Consider the following 16121-nt stretch of genomic DNA (forward strand, 5'->3'; position numbering starts at 1 on the left):
CTCCAGCTGTTAGATACATAGAGAACTTTTCACCTAACAGAGAATATTCAACATTTACAAGTATACAATAAACATTTAAAAAGTTAAATCTTATATTCAGCCATAATGGAATATTGAACACCTTCCACAGTACAATATTCTACATACTGAATCTTCTAGTGTAATAACATAAAATTAGAGACTAATAACAAACAAATAGCTATTTTAAAATCTCATCTGTTTGGAAATATATGTTACCACATTATCCTTGTGTTAAAGAGAAAATCAAGAAATATTTAGAATTGATTGATAATGAAAACCCTGTTTTCAAACTCTGTGAGATATAATTAAAACAGTTAAAAGGAGATTTAACTTTAAATACATTTATTAGGAAACAAAAAAAGATTAAAAATAAATTAGTGAACAATTTGACTCAAGACATTGAGGAATGAGCCACAGAGTAAACTTAAAGGAGAAAGAAAGAAAGAAATAATAAAGACTGCAGTTAGAAATCTTATAGGAAAAGTTTTTAAAAAACAATCTGATAGGGTCTCCCTGGTGGCGCAGTGGTTAAGAATCTGCCTGCCAATGCAGGGGACGTGGGTTTGAGCCCTGGTTCGGGAAGATCCCACATGCCATGGAGCAGCTAAGCCCATGAGCCACAACTACTGAGCCCGCATGCCACAACTACTGAAGCCCGTGTACCTAGAGCCCGTGTTCCACAACAAGAGAAGCCACTGCAATAAGAAGCCCACGTACCACAACGAGGAGTAGCCCCCGCTCACCACAACTAGAAAAAGCCCTCGCACAGCAACGAAGACCAAACACAGCCAAAAATAAATAAATTAAATTTAAAAAAAAAGAAGAAACAATTTGACAAGCTTATTAAGTAGCGTGAAGTAGGTGCACTGATTAAGATCATAGTTTGTGTTGTTGAATTAGCAGATTTTCGATGTAATATCCAGAAATTAACTATATTATAGTTAACAATTTATTTAATTTCTCCAAATATAAACCTCAGCATCCAGATTAGTAAAATTTAGCCAATAACAGTACCTATCTCATGGGGTTATGATGAAGGATGACATAAAATTATCCAAATATATATACAAATCTGTGCCTAGTGTATGCTGGATACTTAATAAATCTTTTTCCTATAAAAAAAAATAAAGACTGCAATAAAAATCAGTAAAATAGAGAACAAATATTAAATAATGAGAAAAGTAATAAAACCAAAAGCTGATTCTTTAAGCAGATTAGTAAGATTGACAAACTTCTAGCAAGACTTAAGAAAAAAAAGTTATGCAAATAAAATCCAGAATGAAAAATGGAGACTATAGAAACTTTGGAAGTAAAAAATTTTATGAACAATTATATATTAATATACTTGAGAACCTAGATAAAAATGTTAAATTGCTAGAAAAATTTAAGATGTCAAAATAGCTGCAAGAAGAAATAGAAAACTGGAATAAACCAAAGAGCATTAAGTTAAAGAATCTGAAAATATAGTCAAAGATGTTCCTTCTGCCCCACTCCTCCACACCTCAACAAAAAAAAAAAAAAAAAAAGGGAAAGAAAAAACAAGCCCAAATAGAGTATGTGAGTTATACCAAACTTTCAGTGAATTATTAAATTCTGCATTAATACAAGTTGTTCCAGAAATTAGTAAAAGAGTGTAAACAATTATTTTAAAATTCAAAACTAAAACATTGCAAAAAAAGAAATATATAGCTTCATGTTACTGAAACACAGCTACAACGAATGGAAGTAACTAAGACAATCTAGGGGGATAAAACACTGACCTAGAAAATTTAAAGGCCCCAGGAAAACTTATATTGAATGATTTTGTCTTGTTTTGTTTTTCCAACTTTATTGAGATATAATTGATAAATATTATTGTTTAAATATACAACATGATGATTTGACACATTTATTTTTTGAAATGATTACCAGAAGAAGGATACTTTTACATCCATCACCTCACATAGTTACCTTTTTGTTTGTTGTGTGGTGAGAACATTTAAGATTTACTCTTGGCAACTTTCAAGCATACAGTACAGTATTGTTAATGATAGTCACCATGCTGTACCAATGATAGATTCTCAGAACTTATTCATCTTATAAGTGAAAGTTTGATCAACAACTCTCCATTTCTCCCAACTCCAGCCCTCTGACAACCACCAATCTATTTTGTCTGTGAGTTCAACTTTTTAAGATTTCACATATAAGTGAGAGCATACAGTATTTTTCTTTCTGTCTGACATTTCACTGAGCATAATGCCCTCAAGGTTCATCCATATTGTCATAAATGGCAAGATTTTCTTCTTTTTTATGGCTAAATAATATTTCACATATATACATATCTCCAATTTTCTTTATCCTTTCTTCTGTAAGTGGACACTTAGGTTGTTTCCATATCTTGGCTATTGCAAATAATGCTGCTATGAAGACTGGGGTGTATGTATCTTTTCAAATTAGTGTTTTTAATTTTATTCTTAGAATTATATTGTTTTTGATGTTGTTGTAAGTGGGATGTTTTCTTGGTTTCTTTTTCAGATAGTTTGTTAGTGTGTAGAAATGCAACTGAGTTTTGTATGTTGATTTTGTATTATGCAACTTACTGAATTTGTTTTTTAGTTCTAATACTTTTTTGGGATTGATTTTTAGGATTTTCTATAAATAAGATTATGTCATCTGCAAACAAAGGCAACTTCACTTCTTTCTTTCTGATTTGGATGTATTTTATTCCTTTTCCTTGCCTGATTGCTCTGCCCTGGACTTTCAGTCCAATGTTGAATAAGAGTTGTGAGAATAGGCCACCTCGAGTTGTTCTTGATCTCAGAGGAAAAGCTTTCAAACTTTCAATGTTGAATATAATGTTAGCTGTGTGTTTATCATATATGGCTTTTATTATGCGAAGGTATGTTCCTTCTATACCCAATTTGTTGAGGGTTTTTATCATGAAAGGATGTTGAATTTTGTCAGATGCTTTTTCTGCATTTATTGAGATGATTATGTGATTTTTATCCTTCATTTTGTTAATGTGGTATATCACACTTATTGATTTGCTTATGTTGAACAATCCTTGCATCTCAGGAATGAATTTCTCTTGATCATGGTGTATAATCCCTGTAATGTGCTGTTGAATTCTGTTTGTCAATATCTTGTTACGAATTTTTGCGTCTATATTAATCAGGGTTTACTGGTCTGTAGTTTTTTGTCTTGTAGTTTCTTTAACTGGCTTTGATAATAGGGTAATGCTGACTTCATAAAATGAGTTTGGGAGTGAGATTGGTTCAAACTGAGATTGGTTCAAATTTTGGTTCAAATTGAGATTGGTTCAAATTTTGGAAGACTTTGAGAAGGATTGGTGTTAATTCGTCTTTAAATGTTTTGTAGAATTCACCAGTGAAGCCATCTTGTCCTGGGATTTTCTGTGTTTGGAGATAAATGATTACTGATTCAATCTCCTTACTTGTTATTGGTCTGTCTAGATTTTTTATTTCTTCATGATTCAGTCTTGTTAGGTTGTATGTTTCTAGGAATTTATCCATTTCTTTCAGGTTATCCGACTTATTGGAATAAATTATTTATAGTAGACACCTATGATCCTATATATGTCTATGGTAGCTTTCATTTCTGATTTTATTTATTTGAGCCTTCTCTCATTATTTATTAGCTATTCTAACTAAAGTTTTGTCAATTTTATCTTTTACAAAAACCCAGCTCTTAGTTTAGTCGATCTTATCTATTGTTTTTCTGGTCTCTATTTTATTAATTTCCTCTCTCATCTTTGTTAACTCCTTCACTCTGCTAACTTTGATCTTCATTTTCTTCTCCTTTTCCTAGTTCTTTGAGTGCAAAGTTAGGTTGTTTATTTGAGATATTTCTATTTTCTTAATATATGTATTTATCTTATGAGATTCTAAGAACTCCTTTTTAAACATTCCATAGGCTTTTGTGTGTTGTTTCCATTTTCATTTGTTTTGATATATTTTCGATTTCCTTTTAGATATCTTCTTTCATCCACTGGTTGTTCAGGAGTGTGTTGTTTAGTTTCCACATGCTTGAAAAATGTCCAGTTTTCGTCTTGTTGATCTCTAGGTTCATACCATTGTGGTTGGAAAATATACTTGGTATGATTTCAACTTTCTTGAATTTGCTAAAACTTGTTTTGTAGCCTATCATATGATACATCCTGGAGACTGTCCCTGGCTCATTTAAGAAGAATGTATATTTTTCTGTTGGATGGAATGTTCTGTACATGTCTGTTATGTCCATTTGGTCTAAGGTATAGTTTAAGTCCAATGTTTCCTTGTTGATTTTCTGTCTAGATGATCTATCTATTGAAGAAAAGTGAGGTATTGAAGTTCCCTACTGTTATTGTATTATTGTTTATTTCTCCCTTCAGGTCTGTTAGTATTTTGCTTAATATACAATACATTAAGTTTCTCCAAGTTAGGTGCATATATATTTACTATTGTTTTATCTTATTGATGAATTATTTATTAGATAATGATCTTCTTTGTCTCTTGTTCCTATTTTTTGTTTAACATATATTTTGTCTGATTTAATTATAGCTACCCCCGCTTTCTTTTTGTTTCCACTTGCATGGAATATATTTTTCCATCCTTTAACTTTAAGACTTTGTTGACCTTAAAACTGAAGTGAGTCTCTTTTAGGCAGCATATAAGTTGGATCTTGCTTTTTATCCACCCAACCACCCCCTGCCCTTTGATTGGTGAATCCAATTCATTTACATTTAGAGTAATTATTGATATGTAAGAACTTACTAATGCCAACTTATTCATTGCTTTCTGGCTGTTTTGTATTTCCATTGTTTTTTGTTTCCTCTGCTTCTCCCTACCTTTGTAAATTGGTGATTCTCCATGGTGATATGCTCTGATTCCTCTCTTTATCTTTTGTGAATCTACTATAGATTTTAAATTTGTGGTTACGATGAGGCTTACATGAAACATAGATAAAACAGTCCCTTTTAAGATAAAAGCAACTTAACTTTGATCACATACAAAAGCTCTACCTTTTTACTTCTCCCCTTTTATGTTTCTGATGTCACAATTTGTCTTTTTATCTTGTTTATTTGGTAACAACTTATAGTAGTTATAGTTATTTTTAATACCCTTTTCCTTTAACCTTTACACTATAGTTTAACATTAACACACCAACAAATTACAGAATTAGAATTTTGTGAATCTGACTGTGTATTTACCTTCACAAGTTTGTGGTACATTTTTGTATGTTTTCATGTTACTAATTAACATATTTTCATTTCTGCTGGAAGAATTCCTTTTGGCATTTCTTTCAAGGCATGTCTTGTGGTGATGAACTCGCTCAACTTTTGTTTGTCTGAGAAAGTCTTTATTTCTCCTTCATATCTAAAGGATAACTTTGCCAGATAGAGTATTCTTGGTTGGCAATTTTTTCTTTCAATGCTTTGAATATATTATTTTACTCTTTCCTGGCTTGTAGGTTTTCTGCTGAGAAATCTGCTGATAGCCTAATGGGAGTTCCTTGGTAGTTTACAGTCTTTTATTCTCTTGCTTCTTTTAGGATTCTCTCTTTGTTTTTGATTTTAACAGTTTCATTATCATATTTACTGGAAAAGGTAGTTTTTTAAAAAAATTAATTTATTTTATTTATTTATTTTTGGCTGCGTTGTGTCTTTGTTGCTGCGTGTGGGCTTTCTCTAGTTGCGGCGAATGCGGGCTACTCTTTGTTGAGGTGCTCAGTCTTCTCATTGTGGCGGTTTCTCTATTGCAGAGCATGGGCTCTAGGTGGGCAGACTTTAGTAGTTGTGGCACATGGGCTCAGTAGTTGTGGCTCGCAGGCTCTAGAGCACAGCCTCAGTAGTTGTGGTGCATGGGCTTAGGTGCTCCGTGGCATGTGGGATCTTCCCAGACCAGGGCTTAAACCCATATTCCCTGCATTGGTAGGTGGATTCTTAACCACTGCGCCACCAGGGAAACCCAAGAAGGTAGCTTTTCATTGAAATAATGGAATGATCTATTAGCTTCATGAACACTGACATCCATAGCTCTCCCCAGGTTTGGGAAGTTCCCAGGTATTATTTCATTAAATAGACTCACTGTGCCCTTCTCCCCCTCTTCTTTTTGTGGAATTCCAACTATTCAAATATTTGTACCTTTTATGGTATCATATTGACTTTCTTTGCTCTTTTTCATTCTTTTTTCTTTGTTTTTCTCTGCCTGGGTTATTTCAGAGTTTCTATCCTCCAGCTCAGTGATTCTATCTTCTGTTTGGTTGATTCTGCTATAGATTATTTCTCTTGCATTTAAAAATTTTATTCACTGAATTTTTAAGCTCCAAAATTTCTGTTTGTTTCTTTTTAAAAATGATTTCTATCTCTTTGTGAAATTTCTCATTTTGTTCATGAATTGCTTCTCTGATTTCTTTGCCTTTTCTTATAGCTCTTTGAGTTTCCTTAAAATAGCTCTTTTGATTCTTTTTTTCTTTTCTTTTTTTTTTTTTTGCGGTACGTGGGACTCTCACTGTTGCGGCCTCTCCCCCTGTGGAGCACAGGCTCCAGACGTGCAGACTCAGCGGCCATGGCTCATGGGCCCAGCCGCTCTGTGGCATGTGGGATCTTCCCAGATCGGGGCACGAACCCATGTCCCCTGCATCGGCAGGCGGACTCTCAACCACTGCGCCACCAGGGAAGCCTTATTTTGATTCTTTATCAACTAAATCTCAAAACTCCACAGCTCTGAATTCAGTTATTAGAGGATTATTGTTATCTTTTGGTGATGATATGTTTCCTCGTTTCTTCATGTTCCGTGGAGTTTTGCACGGGTGTCTTCTCATTTGAAGCAGCAGATACCTCCTCAAATCTTTACTTGCTGTCTTTGGGTGGAAAATATTTTTCATTCGTCCTTCTTGTACCTGGGACTTTCTCCAACGTTGCATGGATATATTTGCTTTGTATGCCTTCTCTCTCCTGTGGCAGAATTCTTAGGCATGTATGTTTTCTCTGGTTCTTACAACTTTCCTGTCTGGTGCTGTAAACCTCTCTTTTGTATTCTAGAACAGGGCACTATATCTCAAAGCTTCTGGATTCTCCCTTGTCCACAGATCTTGGCCTGTTTCCAGAAAGGACTCCCTGTTTACTGGAACTCACTATGGCCTTTGTACTCAGGAGCTGCACAAGGAGCTGGCAGAACAGTGGGGAAGGAGATGTGGTTTTAGCACTTGGGTCATCCGGGATGCCCACAGGTTAGGTAGGGGGAGCCTTGTGTGAGATTTGCTCAGTGGCTTGTGGGTGGGCTTCCCACTGGAGTTAGCAGAAACCGTGTCCTTTTAATGTCTTTTGACATTCTTATCTGTCCCTTTCCTGATCTCCTCCCTCCCCTTCATTATGGAGTTCCCACCTCAACTCTCTGGGTGCTGCTGGGAGAGAGAAATAGGTTTCTCCAGCATTGTCCTGCACAGCTGGGTAGCTGCATACTCAGTCACACTCTCCCTTTCTCCTGTAGGATGGGGTTCCTCTGGCTGGTTCAGCCCCACACTGCACTGCCTTTGGCTAAGTTCCTTTTTCTCTCTCCAATGCATCCAAACTCACATATATATATTTTTCTCCAATGGAATGGTGGTATCTCCCCTCTGGAAGGCTGGACTTCTACAAAAGCTCTTTCATCTAGGGGTGTCTACCCAAATCACCACTCTTCTCATTTTTCCTGGCCATGACTAAGAGAGGCTCTGGTTAGTTTGCAAGCTCCTGCTGGTTCCACATGCAGTCCCGACTGGGGTCAGTCTGTTTATTGCCTGATACACAGGTGAGTAAGACTCCTCCTGGGTCTCTTGCCACAAGGTGCTGTATCCTACAACTACCACAGATGTACTTTTATTCATGGATGGATGCAGAATTAGTTGTTAAGAAGGGGGACAAAAAGGAGGGATGTATTATGCCACCAAGATGCTGACATTGAAACAGGAACACCAACACTAAAATATTTTGAATGACATTTTGACAATATAAAATTCCAGGTTCAAATCTTTTGCTCCAATACTTTAAGAAATGACGTTACTATTCGCTTCTATTGAGAAATTTGGTGTCAATATGAATCTTGCTCCTTTGTAGGTGATCTGCTCTTACTGGAATCTCTAAAAGTTTTATCTGTTTTTAATATCCTAATTTCATTTGCATATCAATGTGTGGTTTTCTGGTTTCTTCTGTTTGCACAGAATTGCCCCTTTCAATATGAGGTCTTTCATCTTTCTTTGATACTAAGACATTTATCTCCATTATTTCTTCCAGTTAAAAATTGGAAGTTCTAATCTTTTCATTTTAAAATTTCCTTTTAAGGCTATGTGGATATTGCTACTTCTACTTTAGCCTTTCATGTCTCAGTTTTTCTCATTTTATCCCTTTTGGGGGATTGCCTTAACTAAGTTTTCTTATAATTCATCTTTAAAATATTTGCCTCCTATTACCCCAATCCACTACATTCTTTATTTTGACTACTTTATCTTCATGTGTAATATTTCCATTGGGCTGTTTAAAATTTTTTTTCTGTCCATGTTTCATTTTACTCTTCCTTTATCTCCTAAAGAATATCTATCATGCCTAATTTAAAATCTTGATTTGTTTGTTCCAGTAATTCTTCTTCGAGTGGTAGAGGAAGATCTCTTTCCAGTTTGTTCACTTAAAAAAATAGATGTTATACTCCTCAGATGCCTTGTTTTCCATTTGAGCCTGTGTGTCCTTGCTCCTCTGGGACTACCAGCTGTTCTTTATGGTAATGAATGTTGGGGAGGGGATGAGGGTAAGTCCCTAGTCAGTGCCAGTAGCAGCAGACTAGGGAGAGGGGAGGGGAGGAGGCCAGGAACTACAGAGCCCTAGCTGATAATTCTTGCTTGCTCCATCCTCTTACCCACTGTCTAGTCAGGATCTTATCTTGAAGCCCATGGGGAGAAGCAGCATCAGAGGAGACAGCCTCCTGGATTATAATCCACAGACCTGGGCTTTGAAGAATTTAGGATGTGTGGTGCTATGTTTTTTTCAAACTTCTTTACCCCATCTGGGTTTGTGTGCTGCTCTGATATTTCCTCTTGGTGATCACAAATGGCCTCAGCGATTGCTCAGAGTCTCTCAAGACAAATTGGGGTAAGGCAAGAGCAGAATTTAAAAGGCTTTCCTCCTGCCTATTCTTTCACTACTGGCCCCTGGGCTTCAGCTACCCAACTCTCACACAAGTCAGTTTATGTTGGGCTTCAGTCTCTGGGTTTTCTTATCTTTTTATTTGTTATTAATTGGTGCAATCTGTGTTCCCCTCAAGCATTTATAATTTCTCCAGAGTTGATTTGGAGGATGGAGCCAGAAGCTTGTCCTAAATTAACTCTTGGCAGGAACAAGGGCTATTTTGCAGTTTCTTTTCCCATAGCCCTGCCTCCATTAAAAGCTGTTCAGAGTGTAGGGAACAAATGTTTGGGAGCAAATTCAAGAAGCCAACCTCTTTTCAATCTGTGAAAAGTAAATCATTCAGGCAGGTGGGGACCCCTATTCATTCTTTTAGTATGAACAAGAAGCCTCAATTTGACAGTGACATTTAGTAGCAAAACCTCCATCCTTTTTAATTTTTCCAAAATAACATCTAGGAAATACATTTAAAATTGGATGAAATGTAAGCAGCTTGGTTGGAATGGGAGCAACTTTTGGCCAAAGAGGTGTAGGGTAAATAGTAAATATCCTTACAGTTTAAGCCACCATGAATTGTGTATTCTATTAACTGCAGCCAAATAGATTCCAAATGAAACCAAATCTATCTAATAAGTAAATTAAAGCATGTTTCCTTCAATCTCCATCTTGATTTAATATGCTTAGTAAGTTTTTACCACAAATAAAATGTCAGCTAGCCAACACAAGTCCAAATACATGAACTTTTACCTTTTCACCATATTTTCACTTTTCCTTTGGATACCCCACTGTGCTTGTAGGTAAGACTGGTTTTGTGGGAAAATGTTTTGGGTAGTATTCTAGAACCTCTGTTTCAGAATAATGCAAATCAGAATGGTGTTCCAAAACCTTGTTTTAATCACATAGCAACTGCTGACATAAACAAAATGTAATGTTAAAATACATAATAAAGCATATTTATTTGTATCACTATCTTTATTAATAGGAAGAATTGTATTTTCTTCTGATATGTTTTCAGAACTCGGTATGCAGCACCTAATGCTTTTTTTTTTATGGTATGGTATTGTTGATGTACAATATTATATAAATTTCTGGTGTACAACAGAGTGATTAAAATTTTTAAAGGTTATATTCCTTTAATAGTTATACAATATTGAGTATATTCCCTGTGTTGTACTATATATCCTTGTTGGTTATTTACTTTATACATAATAGCTTGTGCCTCTTAATCCCCTCTCCCTATTTTGCCCCTCCCCCTTCCCTCTCCCCACTGATAACCACTAGTTTGTTCTCTATATCTGTGAGTCTGTTTCTGTTTTGTTATATTCACTAGTTTGTTGTATATTTTAGATTCCACATATAAATTATATTATACATTATATATATTTCTCTGCCTGACTCATTTCTCTTAGCATAATGCCCTCCAAATCCATTCATGTTGGTGCAACTGGCAAAATTTCATTCTTTTTACGGCTCAGTAATATTTTATTGTGTAATATACCATATTTTATTTATTCATTTGTATGTCAATGGACACTTAGATTGCTTCCATATTTTGTGTATTGTAATAGTGCTGCTATGAATATTGAGGTGCATGTATCTTTTCGAATTAGTGTTTTCCTTTTTTTTTGGGTAAATATCCAAGAGTGGAATTGCTGGGTCATATGGTAGTTCTATTTTTAGTTTTTTAAGAAAACTCCATACTGTTTTCCACAGTGGTTACACCAATTTACATTCCCACCAACAGTGTACAGAGTTCCCTTTTCTCCACATCCTTGCCAACATTTGTCTTTTGTAGCACCTAATACTTTTTCTGACTCTGATGTGATATTTTTGTTTCAAAGTCCAAATTACAGGGCTTGTGCTCATTGGTTTTGAGTCCTAGGACTGGTAAACTTCTACTTTCAACTTTTGTGAATGTCAGGGCCTTGGGTGGGAGGAAGGGGTCTAGAGTCTGGAAGATGGAATTTTGAACTAGCAGAATGTAAAGTCCATTTAGCTGAGAACTTTGGTGGTGGGATTTCATGGATCAGGAGATAGTATAGAAGCACACTGTAAATAACAAATATTTATTCCTAGATATAAGAAGTTTATCATAGATAATGTGTACATGCATAAAATATTGTTTCCTGTCATTTTATGGTGTATCACATTGATTTATTTGCATATATTGAAAAATCCTTGCATCCCTGGGGTAAATCTCACTTGACCATGGTGTATGATCCTTTTAATGTGTTGTTGGATTCTGTTTGCTAGTATTTTGTTGAGGATTTTTGCAACTATATTCCTCAGTGATATTGGTCTGTAATTTTCTTTTCTTGTAGTATCTTTGTTTGGTTTTGGTATCAGGGTGATGGTGGCAGCATAGAATGAGTGTGGGAGTGTTCCTTACTCTGCAATTTTTTGGAAGAGTTTGAGAAGGATGGGTGTTAGCTCTTCTATAAATGTTTGATAGAATTCACATGTGAAGCCATCTGGTCCTCGACTTTTGTTTGTTGGAAGATGTTTAATCACAGTTTCAATTTAATTACTTGTGATTTGTCTGTTCATATTTTCTATTTCTTCCTGGTTCAGTCTTGGAAGGTTGTACCTTTGTAAGAATTTGTCCATTTCTTCCAGGTTGTCCATTTTATTGGCATAGAGTTGTTTGTAGTAGTCTCTTAGAATGCTTTGTATTTCTGCAGTGTCTGTTGTAACTACTCCTTTTTCATTTCTAATTTTATTTATTTGAGTCCTCTCCCTCTTTTTCTTAATGAGTCTGGCTAATGGTTTATCAATTTTATCTTCTCATAGAAACAGCTTTTAGTTTTATTGATGTTTGCTATTGTTTGTTTCTATTTCATTTATTTCTGCTCTGATCTTTATGATTTCTTTCCTTCTGCTAACTTTGGGTTTTGTTTGCTCTTCTTTCTCTAGTTCCTTTAGATGTAAGATTAGATTGTTTATTTGCAATTTTTCTTGTTTCTTGAGGTAGTCTTGTATAGCTATAAACTTCCCTCTTAGAACTGCTTTTGCTGCATCCCATAGGTTTTGGATCATCGTGTTTTCATTGTCATTTGTCTCTAGGTATTTTTTGATTTCCTCTTTGATTTCTTCAGTGTTCTCTTGGTTATTTAGTAAGGTAATATTTAGCCTCCATGTGTTTGTGTTTTTTTACGTCTTTTCCCCTGTAATTCATTTCTAATCTCATAGCGTTGTGGTCAGAAAAGATCCTTGATATGATTTCAATTTTCTTTAATTTACTGAGGCTTGATTTGTGAACCAAGATGTGATCTATCCTGAAGAATGTTCCATGAGCACTCGAGAAGAAAGTGTAATCTGCTGTTTTTGGATGGAATGCTCTATAAATATCAATTAAATCTATCTGGTCTATTGTGTCATTTAGAGCTAGTGTTTCCTTATTTATTTTCATTATGGGTGATCTGTCCATTGGTGTAAATGAGGTGTTAAAGCCCCCCATTATTATTGTATTACTGCCAATTTCCTCTTTTATAGCTGTTAGCAGTTGCCTTATGTATTGAGGTGCTCCTATGTTGGGTGCATATATATTTATAATTGTTATATCTTCTTCTTGGATTGATCCCTTGATCATTATGTAGAGTCCTTCTTTGTCTCCTGTAACATTCTTTATTTTAAAGTCTATTTTATCTGATATGAGTATTGCTACTCCAGCTTTCTTTTGATTTCCATTTGCATGGAATATCTTTTTCCATCCCCTCACTTTCAGTCTGTATGTGTCCCTAGATCTGAAGTGGGTCTCTTGTAGACAGCATATAGATGAGTCTTGTTTTTGTATCCATTCAGCAAGCCTGTGTCTTTTGGTTGGAGCATTTAATCCATTCACATTTAAGGTAATTATCGATATGTATGTTCCTATGACCATTTTCTTAATTGTTTGGGGTTTGTTTATGTAGGTCCTTTTCTTCTCTTGTGTTTCCCACTTAGAGAAGTTCCTTTAGCATTTGTTGTAGAGCTGGTTTGGTGGTGCTGAATTCTCTTAGCTTTTGCTTGTCTGTAAAGCTTTTGATTTCTCCATCAAATCTGAATGAGATCCTTGCCGGGTAGAGTAATCTTTGTTGTAGGTTCTTCCCTTTCATCACTTTAAGTATATCATGCCACTTCCTTCTGGCTTGTAGAGTTTCTGTTGAGAAATCAGCTGTTAACCTTATGGAAATTCCCTTGTATGTTATTTATCATTTTCCCCTTGCTTCTTTTGATAATTTTTCTTTGTCTTTAACTTTTGCCAATTTGATTATTATGTGTCTCTGCATATTTCTCCTTGGGTTTATCCTGTATGGGACTCTCTCCAGTTCCTGGAGTTGGGTAGCTATTTCCTTTCCCATGTTAGGGAAATTTTCGACTATAATGTCTTCAAATATTTTCTTGGGTCCTTTCTCTCTCTCTTGTCCTTCTGGTACCCCTATAACGTGAATGTTGTTGCGTTTAATGTTGTCCCAGAGGTCTCTTAGTCTGTCTTCATTTATTTTCATTCTTTTTTCTTTATTCTGTTCCGCAGCAGTGAATTCCTCCATTCTGTCTTCCAGGTCACTTATCTGTTCTTGTGCCTCAGTTAGTCTGCTATTGATTCCTTCTAATGTAGTTTTCATTTCAGTTATTGTATGGTTCATCTCTGTTTGTTTGTTCTTCAATTCTTCTAAGTCTTTGTTATACATTTCTTGCATCTTCTTGATCTTTGACGCCATTCTTTTTCTTAGGTCCTGGATCATCTTCACTATCATTATTCTAAATTCATTTTCTGGAAGGTTGCCTATCTTGACTTCATTTAGTTGTTTTTCTGGGGTGTTATCTTTTTCCTTAATCTGGTACATAGCCCTCTGCCTTTTCATCTTGTCTATCTTTATGTGTATGTGGCTTTTGTTCCATGGGCTGCAGGATTGTAGTTCTTGCTTCTGCTGTCTGCCTTCTGCTGGATGAGGCTATCTAGGAAATTACTCCCTGATTCATGGGATGCAGAATGGATTTGAGTTCACAGGCCTGGTAACAACATTAATCTCACTGTATATCTCTCAGAATTCTTGGGGCCAAGTGCATTGTCAATGAGCAGTAATATTTTGAAAGAAATCTTTTTCTGTGAGCAGTAGGTTTCAACAGTGAGCTAAAATATTCAGTAAATCATGTTGTAAACAGATGTGCTGTCATTCAGGCTTTGTTGTTCATTTATAGAGCATAGGCAGAGTAGATTTAGCATAATTAAGGGCCCTAGGATTTTTGGAATGGTAAATGAGCATTGGCTTCAACTTAAACTCACCAGCTGCATTAACCCTTAATCAGAGAGTCAGCCTGTTCTTTGAAGTTTTGAAGCCAGGCATTAACTTCTCCTCTCTAGCTATGAGAGTCCTAGATGGCATCTTCTTCCAATAGAAGGCTGTTTCATTTACATTGAAAATCTGTTGCTTCATGTAGCCACCATTAATAATCTTAGCTAGATCTTCTGGATAATTTGCTGTAACTTCTACATGAACACTTGCTGTTTCACCTTGCATTTTTGTGTGATGGAGATGGCTTCTTTCCTTAAACCTCATGGACCAGCCTCTGCTGGCTTCAGACTTTTCTTCTGCAGCTTCCTAATCTCTCTCAGCCTTCTCTCTCAGGAGAGAATTAGGGCATTGCACTAGTTTTGGCTTCAGCTTAAGGGAATGTTGTGGCTGGTTTGATCTTCTATCCAGACCACTAAAACTTTCTCCATATCAGCAAGAAGGCTGTTTTGCTTTCTTATCATTCATGAGTTCACTGGAGTAGAGCTTTTAATTTCCTTCAAGAACTTTTCCTGTGTATTCACAAGTTGTCTGTTTGGCATGAGAGGCCTAGGTTTCTGCCTGTCTCAGTTTTTGACCTGCCTTCCTCACTAAGCTTAATCTTCTCTAGGTTTTGATTTAAAGTAAGAAATGTGGGATTTTTCTTTCACTTGAACACTTAGAGGCTATTGTAGTGTTATTAATTAACTTAATTTCAATTTTACTGTGGCTTAGGGAAGAGGGAAGCCTGAGGAGAGGGAGAGAGATGAAGGAATGGACAGTTGGTGAAGCAGTCAGAACACACAACATTTATCAATTAAGTTCACCATTTTATATGGGTGTTGTTCATGGTACCCCAAAACTTATAACAATAGTAACACCAAAAATCACTGACCACAGATACCATAACAAATAAAATAATATTGAAAAAGTTTGAAATACTGTGAGAATTACCAAAATGTGACACAGAGACACAAAGTGAGCAAATGCTATTGGAAAAATGGTGCCAATAGACTTGCTTGATGCAGGATGGCCACAAATCCTCAGTTTGTAAAAAATACAGCATCTGCAAAGTATAATTAAAAGAGGTGTGTCCCCTCACCTCTGAGTGTGGGTGGAGCCTCTGAGTGTTATGAGATATCACACTCAAGATTAGGTTATGTTATATGGCAAAAGGAAGACTATGCTGAGCGGGCCTGACCTAATCATGTGAGCCCAGTAAAAGCAGAGGGTTTTCGTTGACTGGCTAAAGAGTAGGGAGTCAGAGAGAAGTGCTCTGAATGGCTTGGAAGAAAGTAAACACCTATGTTGTGAAGTGCCAATGGTGGCCACATGATAAGGAACAGGGGTGACCTCTGGGAGGTGGGAATCATCCCTAGCTAACAGCTATCAGGAAATTGGGCTATCAACCCTACAGCTGTAAGGAAATGAATTCTGCCAACAACTAATGAGTTTAGAAGAGGATCCTGTAGGTGAGGACTGTAGCCCTGGCTGACATCTGGATTTCAACCTAGTGAAATCCTGAGCAAAGAATACAGCTATGCCTTTCCTGGATTCCTGACCAACAGAAACTGTGAGATAAGATGTTTGTGTTGCTTTTAGCCACAAAGTTTTTGGTGATTTGTTATGCAGCAATACAAGACTAAAACAAATGGCAAAAGTGCATTCAGAGCAAAAGGGCGGTGACAGTTCTGCATTTGTTCTGGGGTAATCGT

The 16121-nt window shown here is 36.0% G+C and overlaps 1 long non-coding RNA gene across 1 annotated transcript in view; it reads left to right on the forward strand.

Annotated features, from left to right (window-relative positions):
* Positions 1–16121, forward strand: part of LOC141276070 (uncharacterized) — a 56836-nt gene that overhangs the window by 39790 nt on the left and 925 nt on the right. The gene's annotated exons all lie outside the window — the stretch shown is intronic.

This window comes from Tursiops truncatus, chromosome 12 (genome assembly GCF_011762595.2).
Source record: "Tursiops truncatus isolate mTurTru1 chromosome 12, mTurTru1.mat.Y, whole genome shotgun sequence".
NCBI lineage: Eukaryota > Metazoa > Chordata > Mammalia > Artiodactyla > Delphinidae > Tursiops > Tursiops truncatus.